The sequence below is a fragment of the Tupaia chinensis genome, unplaced genomic scaffold (genome assembly GCF_000334495.1).
Source record: "Tupaia chinensis unplaced genomic scaffold, TupChi_1.0 Scaffold000314_1, whole genome shotgun sequence".
Taxonomy (NCBI): Eukaryota; Metazoa; Chordata; class Mammalia; order Scandentia; family Tupaiidae; genus Tupaia; species Tupaia belangeri.
This window is the reverse complement of record NW_006159807.1, coordinates 48,922-58,128: the sequence shown is the minus strand read 5'-3', so window position 1 is coordinate 58,128 and position 9,207 is coordinate 48,922. Positions and strand designations below refer to the sequence as shown.

At 38.3% G+C, this 9,207-nt stretch overlaps 1 pseudogene; it reads left to right on the top strand.

Annotated features, from left to right (window-relative positions):
* The first annotated feature begins 7,163 nt into the window (after window positions 1–7,163).
* LOC102490750 (elongation factor 1-alpha 1-like) overlaps window positions 7,164–9,207 on the top strand; it is a 32,173-nt pseudogene continuing 30,129 nt past the window's right edge.

Genomic DNA, 9,207 nt, shown 5'->3' with positions numbered 1-9,207 from the left:
AGAAGAATGGTGGAGAAGGGATTGCAGCATGGCCATCCCCCCTGGGGGGTGATTTCTCACTTTCTGTCTCTCTGTCTCTCTCTGTCTTTCTGACTAGCACACGTGCCAAAAATAATAATAATTAATAAAATTAATTGAACAATTCTTTTTAAAAAGAAAGTGTTCAAGGGCTTTCCCACAGTATCACAGACAGTGGGGCACGGTTGCCCAACTCTGGAGTCATAAAGGAGGTCCTGGGTTAAATCTCAGATCAACCTGAACATGCCAGGCAGCCCCACGTGCCCATGTGGCCGGCAGGCTTAGGAGAGGATTGTGGAATGATGAAATCCTGTCAAGGGTACCTGTCTCTCTCAAAAAGTAAATAAAATAATGTTTACAAGTTTCTAAGACCATTATGTGTTTGGAAGTGTTCGTTTCCCTATTTTCCTGTCAACGGTCTGTTTAGTATCTATTTCTTTCACAGGAGGAAATATCTATTTCTTTTTTTTTTCTTTTTTCTTTTTTTTTTTTTTTTGGAGAGGTTTTTGTTTGCTATAGGGCGCGTGCGCTTGCCAGACAGACAGAGAAAGACATAGAGACAGAAAGCAAGAAATCACCCCCCAGGGGGGATGGTCACGCCGCAATCCCTTCTCCTCCATTCTCCTCTCAGGATCTTGGGCACGCACGCACACGCTCCCAGCGTGAGTTCTAAGCCACCGGGTCCGGGATGCGAACCACAGTCGACTACGTGGGAGTCCAGCAACATAGCCATTACGCTAACTGCTGGTCCCCTATTTCTAATTTAATTTGTAGTTCTTTCATTATTCATAGTTTTAATAACCTTTTATGTATTTTTTGCTATTGGTATTTTCTATTGCCATGTTCACAATACTTAATAATTTTCAGGAGCTCTTTATATATTAGAGCTACAATCACCCTGTCATAGGTTGTATCTTTTCCTAGTTTGTCTGGACTTTTTCACCTTTGTTTATGGGATATGTTTATGTACTATGGTTTTATTTTTAATGTAGTCAAAGTATTCGTTTTGTTCCTTTATGTTTCTGGCTTTGATGGCACATAATTTTCATATTTTTATATTGCTTATAAAATTCTAAATGGATTGCTCATCTTGTCAACATCAAAATGTCATCTGGAGAACAAACTGGAACTTTTGAAAATATATGTTGTAGTGTTTATTACACAACCACAGTCCTTGTTACCACTAGAAAAAAGTCTTTAATGATGAACTAAAGTGAACATATTTGTTAATATTTTTGAAGGGGAAAAAAATCAATCTTTTCAAAATTCTGTCTATGACAATTTAACAGGCGATATTTTGTATATTCCATATTTACTACTTGAAATAAAATAATCCCAATAGAAAACCTAATTTGGCCAGAAAACGACTTTACAAGCTGTTGCAGAATATGGATGCAAGTATCACAGCTTCAAACTGTGAGGAGAGATCCAGCCAGAGCTTGGCTGGAAATGTTTTGATAATAACCACACATGGGATAAAACAACTGAAAATCATTCTATCTCATTGGCATGGAAAGCACTCTAGAAAAGTTTTTCTTTCCATTCCCATAGATGCTACTTAGGAACCCTAAACTTCATGATAGATAGCGCAATTAGAATACCACAGCCTACATGCTGACCTTTATGCATCCCCATGCCATTCATTGATGAAGACCTACTCCGTGAAATTTGATCCCTACAAGTTTTCCTCTTACATGTTGTTAATCAAGACTGTTGTTGGGAGGGTACAGTTGGCTTTTAAAATATCCACATTTCATCTGATTTCATAATGCCTGTTCAGCTTCCTTTAAATTCTGCAACAAAGTATTTTTCTCAATGGGTCATTAAACCATGGATTTACAAAGCCAATAGCTATTTTAAATTTTGTTTGAAATCAACAAAATTAAGAGTAACAGCAATAATGAAATAATTTGAGCAGTATGAGTCCATGGAACTATTCTAACAAAAACAGCTGTGTACGATAAATCTTCATTTTAATCTCTTGAGAACATAAAAAAAATTAAAGCTGTTTTCTCATTCTTTGTATCCTACTATGTATGCAGTGCCTTAGTTAGTTAATAACAGTCACATAGTCACCACTTTCACAACTGTACCCTCACCTAAAGAAGAAATGAATACCAGCTGACCCCTCTCATATTACTTAGTGATTGTGAAATAAAGTGAATTGTGAAATGAATACTGGGCCAGAAGATAGGGAGCATCCATGAAAGACAAAAGTAGATCACTGTCTACAGAGAACTTGTCCACAAGGAGGAATGGAGAAACTTAAATGGAAAATAATTCAATTACTGAACAATAGAAAATACAATTAGGCAAAATCCTGTGGTCCAGGATGAAGAAAATGGAAATTGAGCTGAATGTTAAAGACTAGGTTAGCAAAAAGGAGGGAGACACTTTGTCCAAGGAGTGAAGAAGGCAACAGCTTCAACAGAAATAAAAAGGTAGACCTGAGCATAGCACATCCAGGAATAATGGACAAAACATGATTTGCTTGGGGGAACCATTGTACTCTCTATTACAGGAGTGAAAGTCAGGAGCCGCTGAGTTGCATGGTGGTTAAGGTGCCAAACTCCCACATGGCAGAAGGCAGTTTGAGTCCCAGGCCTGGTGGCTTGAAAATCAAGCTGGGAGTGTGTGTGTGTGTGTGTGGCCAAAATCTCGAGAGGAGAATGGAGGAGAAGGGATGGCAGCCTGGCCATCCCCCTGGGGGGTGAGTTCTCCTTTTTCTTCTCTCTCTCTCTAGTGAGTATACTTGCCCTGTGGTGAAAACAAACAAAAGAGTAAAAGGCGAATGCAATACCATGAGGGGAAGAAATAGAAAATAAGACAGAGATGTAAAGAGAGTCTTGAGGAACAAGATGAGGAGTCTCATCAGGGTTGAGTATATTATCTCCACCCCATGTCCCATGTTCCTAGAGTAAAAAAGGGAAAGTTGTTTCTTTTTTCTTTTTTAAACATAAAGTTTGTAGAGTTGGGGGTGGTGAGGATCTGAAGACCTTGTTCTACAATATTGTGAGTCCCTCCCCTTAACTACCACTCACACTACACCCAAATGGTGACCTTGTGCAGGTCAGGCACTTGAAAATACATTTAAAAGGCACAAACAAATAAATTAATAAACAAATGAACAAACACTCGTGATGACAAAATTTTAGGACCTTTTTACATATGTGGACATGAACAACTAGGGATTTTAGCAGGAGAGAAAAAATAGTGAGAGAAAAGAAAAATACCACTAGACTACTGCAGAAAATCAATTATAAAACGAGAAAGCCCTAGATTTAGGAGGCAGAAATAGGAATACAAACTCAAACATCAATTGGAGAAAATTCTGGTGAGTCATTAAGTAATTTTAAGTCATTGCCCTTCCCATAGAACAACCAGGTCAAGCTTAAATGATCTGATCAACTATTGTACTCATTTTTTCATTTAGAAAATATCTAACTGAAAACCAAGAACTCTTTGGACCCTAGGGGCCAAAGAGAATTTCAAATTTATTTTCCCCAAATTCCTGACTGATCACATAAAGTTCCTAACCCGAACAACCTAACAACTCATATGCGATTGGCCATTTCCACAATAACCATTTCTGATTACCAAAATACCCTGGCATTTGTAAGGAGAAATGTTTGAAATCGTGAATTTAAAGGCTGAGCAACATTGAGACAGTCCCAACTGAGTGTCTACTGGAAACATTAAACAAGCAATTAAACACTTCATCTCCAGTCATTTTACATTATTTATCCAGATGAGACAGAGTCCCAACCAGATAACAATGTTGCTTTAGGAAACAAGAATTTAGCTATTTTTTGTTTTGCTTTGTTTCTGTATTTTTGTTTGTTTGGGTTTTTTTGGGGGGTGTGTGTGTGTGTGTGTGTGTGATTGTTTTTGCTATAGGGTGTATGCACTTCCCAGACAGAAAGAAAGAACATGAGAAATTACCCTCCAAGGAGGATAGCCATGCTGCAATCCCTTCTCCTCCATTCTCCTCTCAGGATCTGGGGCATGCACACACATACATTCCATGAGTGATTTTCAGGCTACTGGGTCTGGGACTCAAATCACAGTTGGCCGTGTGGGGGTCCAGCACCCCAACCACCATGCCACCTGCTGGCCTCTTGGGTATGATTTTAAGATAGAAAAAAAATTATGGAGTGGAGTCAGCAGGTTATATAGTGATTAAGGGTGCTGGACTCCCACATGGCTAACGGCGGTTCAAATACTGGACCTGGCAGCTCTCTCTCTCTCTCTCTCTCTCTCTCTCTCTCTCTCTCCCTCTGTTTCTCTCCGGTAAAATTAAAAATAAATTACTTAATAAAGTTGAAATAAAATAATAATTTAAAAAAAGAAAAGAAAATTGTGCAGGAATCCTGTATGGATCATTAGTCAAAATTTCTCTAAATACAAATATAAACATGTAGTTTAAATTCAATGCTCTTTCTACCATTTAACTCTGCCTCCAGGCTCTACCAATCACATGCCATAGTAAATATCGGTATCAATATTAGCATACCCAAAACATCATTCAGTAAATCACTCTTCAGAGAAATAAAGTTGAGTAATTCCTTCTTTCCACCCTCCCTTCCTGCCTTCCTTCCTTCCTTTCCTACCTATGTAGTACCTACTATGCATCAGGCATTTTTCTAGGTGCTGTGGACACCTACAGTTAGCAAATTAGACATAGGCTGTGCTCACATGGAGTTGACAGTCAATTAGAGGGTACCCTTGACTAGAACCAGCCATTCTAGACCCTCAGGAGTAGCATCCTCTCCTCCCAATTGCTCCTGCACATCACCCAAATCTTTAAAATGGACCGCCAGGGCTGCATATTAAACTTTGAATTCCTGGAATTTGTTTTTGTCTCCTGACTCTTGGTCTTTCATCATCGCCTTATAGTATGCTCCCCAACTTGGCATAGTTTGAAATGGGTTTCAATTTTTCTATCTTTAGGATCTCAAATATGTTATTGGGTCTCTGGGAGCTTCAATTTCCTCATAACATAAATGAAAATCATTGTACCTACATTTCAGAGATGTGCAAAGAATTGCATGTAATAATACATATGAAAGTGTGCAGTGGAGGTTTTGTGATGAATTTCTCCAACCATCCTAGCTAGAATTAAGCTCTTCTTTCAAATTCCCAGAACATGATTATGCTACCACACTTTTGAGCCAATCCCTGTTTTTAGTATCTTTTTGTATTTATCTTTCATCCCTACTTAGGATCAGACAATGTGACAAATACTTTTACTGCTTCCTGAAATAATGCCTCGCTCATAGCTAGCCATATGGAAGAGAAGGGCAGCCTTAATGCTTCATAGTTAGCATTACTAGTTTAGCTTAAAGATTCGGCTAAATTTGATGATTCATGTAACATGCAGATTGTTCTACTGAACTTTAGACAAGAATGCAGAAGAGAGTTTCCCCAGAATGACTTGCTTCTTTTACTTCTGTTGGAAGCTAATTACAATCCAAATGCAGAGACTGAAAATATTCATATTTAAATATTATCACCTGAATTTCACATTGCTCTCCATACTCAATGGCTACGGAACAGTTATAAAGATCAAACCAAAAAAAAGTGAGTATTTTTTGGAATACAATAACAGGCCATTAGAATAAGCAACTAAGCAGAAAGTTAAAAGGTTAATAGAGTCAAGCCAATTCTACAATACTTCATTTCAGCAAGCATCCTAAAGCAGTGCTTTAGCAATTTCACAAGAATGAGAATTGTAAACCTGTGCCTACAAAGAAATAATAAGCCAAAGAACTCATTTTCCTGGGCCATTCCCATTGCCAGACTTGCTCTCATGCCCATTTAAGTGAAACTTCAGGAAACCTTTGGTGAACCTTCCTCAAGAATCTTCACACTAATTTACAGAATCTGTGCTGGCCAATAGCCCCCCTACTTCTGCATGAGTAATTTAAGGCCCACTAAATCAAGGACCTTCCATTGTCTAATTAAAATTTGTCTTGAATTATAACAGCAGCCATGACTAACTTCACCTAGACTGGGCAAAATGAACCCAAAGCTCTCATTGGTCCCCACACATTATTTCAGGGAGGGCAGGAACCTTGGTGTCTGGATACCTAGACTGGTCCTTGGCTGTTTCTGAAGGTGATTTTCCTCTGGCGCCAGAAATCTGGAGATAGCCCACAGCAGGAGCAACCTTCCTACTTGGATCAAGCTCAGAGGGCATCTTACTCCTTCTCTGGTGAAGGAACATAACCACTTTCCAAGAGACTGCAAAACAACCAAAGGAAATTTACTAAAATGTATGCTTATTTAACTACAATGTAAGTCCCTTCGAGTTGTAATTGCTTGGGGAGGAAAACGGACAAAACACACACACATACACACACACACACCACACACACCACACACACCACACACACCACATATGAAAACAACAACAAATAAGATTTTCGTAATAGAGAACTAGGCTAGATTATGAAGGTGACAGGGACTAAGACAGGAGGAACAGGTTGGCAAGAGTCTCAGGACACATTTGGATACAATTATGGTTTGGGTTTTGTTGTTGTTGCTGTTTTTCTCAAGAAAAAATCCCCAGAAACAGGGAAGGAAACCTTCCTTGCCCATTCCAGTAAATTCTCTTCATCACACATTGTACTCACCAGAGACATTTAGAGACCGCCATTTGTTTAATTGCTTGAAAAGCCCAAACCAAACAAGAGTTGCTGGAGCTTGGCTCACTGTTTGTTGGCTGTCTGCAGATTTACAATTTAGCACCATGTGGATCTTCAGAGCCAAAGTGTTAGAAAGCTAAGGGGCTTGTTCTACCCCTCAAAACACAATGGGCAAGAGCAGGAAAAGCTTCAAAGTCCCCAGAAGGCATCAACTCCAATTACATTGCAGCACATGTGTGCAGCCCTTTAAGCTGCTCATTAACATTTGGAAAATTCTTCTGGTAAATGTCTTCATATCCAATTTAGCCTACTTTTCCCTTCTGTCTACCACCTCCATTTCATAGACAGGCAACAGTAATGAGCTATATAAATGTAACTCTTTAAACGAAGAATGTCATCACTTAAAAATACAAGAGAGCAGTACAAGTTGTGTATGTCTACAAACTGCAGTTGCTGTCTGTTAGGGTTTGTAGCAACTTTTAAATCTGTCATCACGGCATGAATTTCATACTAAGCTCCTTCCCGGTGCTCGAGCCAGGAAGCAAGAGGGGAATAGGCTGTGTCATTTATGGGCAGACTGGTATTGGGTCAAGTGTGACATCACACTCTGCTCAGGCCATAATGAGGTGAAAAGCAAGGCTGCAACAAGGTGGCACTTTGTTTACTGGGGACATTTTAAGTGGGGCTGCATTTCAACTGATGAGAAAGCTGAAACAAAGGGTACGGATTACAGATTTTTAACAGCGCCAAACAAAGGGAGAGGGAAAAAGAGAGGAACCATTTAAGAACTTGGTAAAAATGTGAATAGTCAAAGGATCAAAGTGGGCTCCAAGCAAGTTTCTCCCTTGGCATTTGTGCTAGGCACGGTTGTCCAACTAAAATATTAATACATCAGCCAGTTATCTAATTTTTATCTCCTCTCCATGGTTAACCTTTAAGCATGGAAAAGAAACTAGACCTAAAGTGAGTGTGTGCACATATGTATATATTTTTAAAATATTGATCCATGTTCAATATTCTAACAGTCTTTATCCTGATCAAAAATTTTCTGTTCAAAGATAACATAAATACGATGTCACATATCATGTTTTCTAAAGTGTTTTTATGTCCACAGGGACATTGGAGATTATGATTCATTTCCATTTCTCCATATACTTACCTAAATCAACACTTGAATTTTAAACAAGCCACAGATTACAACATTAAGTACAACTTTAAGAAATATATGGCAAATAAGATATGGTGGGAAAACATCCAAGACCAAACTTTATTCATAATCAGGACATTTTAATTTAGAATTGTAGCTAATAGCCATAGTTTTATGTATTTATTATGTTACACCCAAGGTGGACTTAATTTCCAAGAAGTTCACAGTCTATGGGGAGCTGTTATATAAACAACTGATTATACGACAAAGCAGTGAAATTAGCACAGGTGCTAATGGCAACCAGAAGAAAAAGCCATCAAATTCACTTCAGATTATTTACTCTTCTGATAAAAGAACCCCAATTCTGAAGTGGTTTCTATTCCTGTATATCAATAAAGTAAAAGGCTTGAGCCATTTCTGTTCGGCTGGGTCAAACACTTATGAGGCACTAAGTCTCCACTCTAGTGGGAAAGACACAAAGCTTTGCACCAATGACGTACCACAGAAGTCTTTGAAGGTTATTTTTCAAACAGCTCTAACTAGTTCTCCTTCACTAGAGTGAGAAATTTATTCTAAAGGAAAAAAAGTCCTATTGTAAGACTAAAAATCTACAATTATTCTTTGTTCTTAATTGTCTCAGCTTTAATCAAACATGCCCTAGTTCAAGTGGGCTGAAATTTTAACAATGCTTCCCCTTGCCTTTTCTGAAATACTATTGGGTTGTCAGAAAAGTTGTAATGCATTTTTGCACAGAGAAACAGAAAAATGTTCTGACTTTTCCAATGACCCAGTCAGTGGTTCCTTCCTATAAGCCCAACAGTAAGCCAATTTTGTTTTTTTTTGGGGGGGATGTGTATTAAAATATTTTTTACATCTTTAAAATTTACATTTAAGCACTATACATCTTTACATTGCATAACATGTTTTTTCTCAGCATAAATATGGTGCATATTAGTCAAGTCAAAGATATTACCACATACATTATCATCAACAGATAACTTTTCATTTTTGTGTCTGTTAGATGTTTTGTTTGTTTTATTCCCTGGTCCTCCCTCCCCTCCCATTACTCCTGCATACTAATCTACAATTGCCCTCCCTGCTATTATACTTTCTATTCTTTCCGTTTCTGCTATAGAGTGCAGACATTTGTTATATATTAAGAGGGGACATACAATGCCTGTCTTTCATAGTCTGGCTTGCTTTACTTAGCAATAAATCTTCCATATTTGTCCACTTTGGATCAAATGTCAGGGTCTCATTGTTTTTTGTAGTAAATCCAACGTCAATTGGATTCATGCTTTATTTTTTAAGTTACGAGTTTGGGCCACCTGTAGCCTAGCGATTAATGGAGCTGGATCTCTCATGGCTGACTGTGGTTGGAGTGCTGACTCCAGA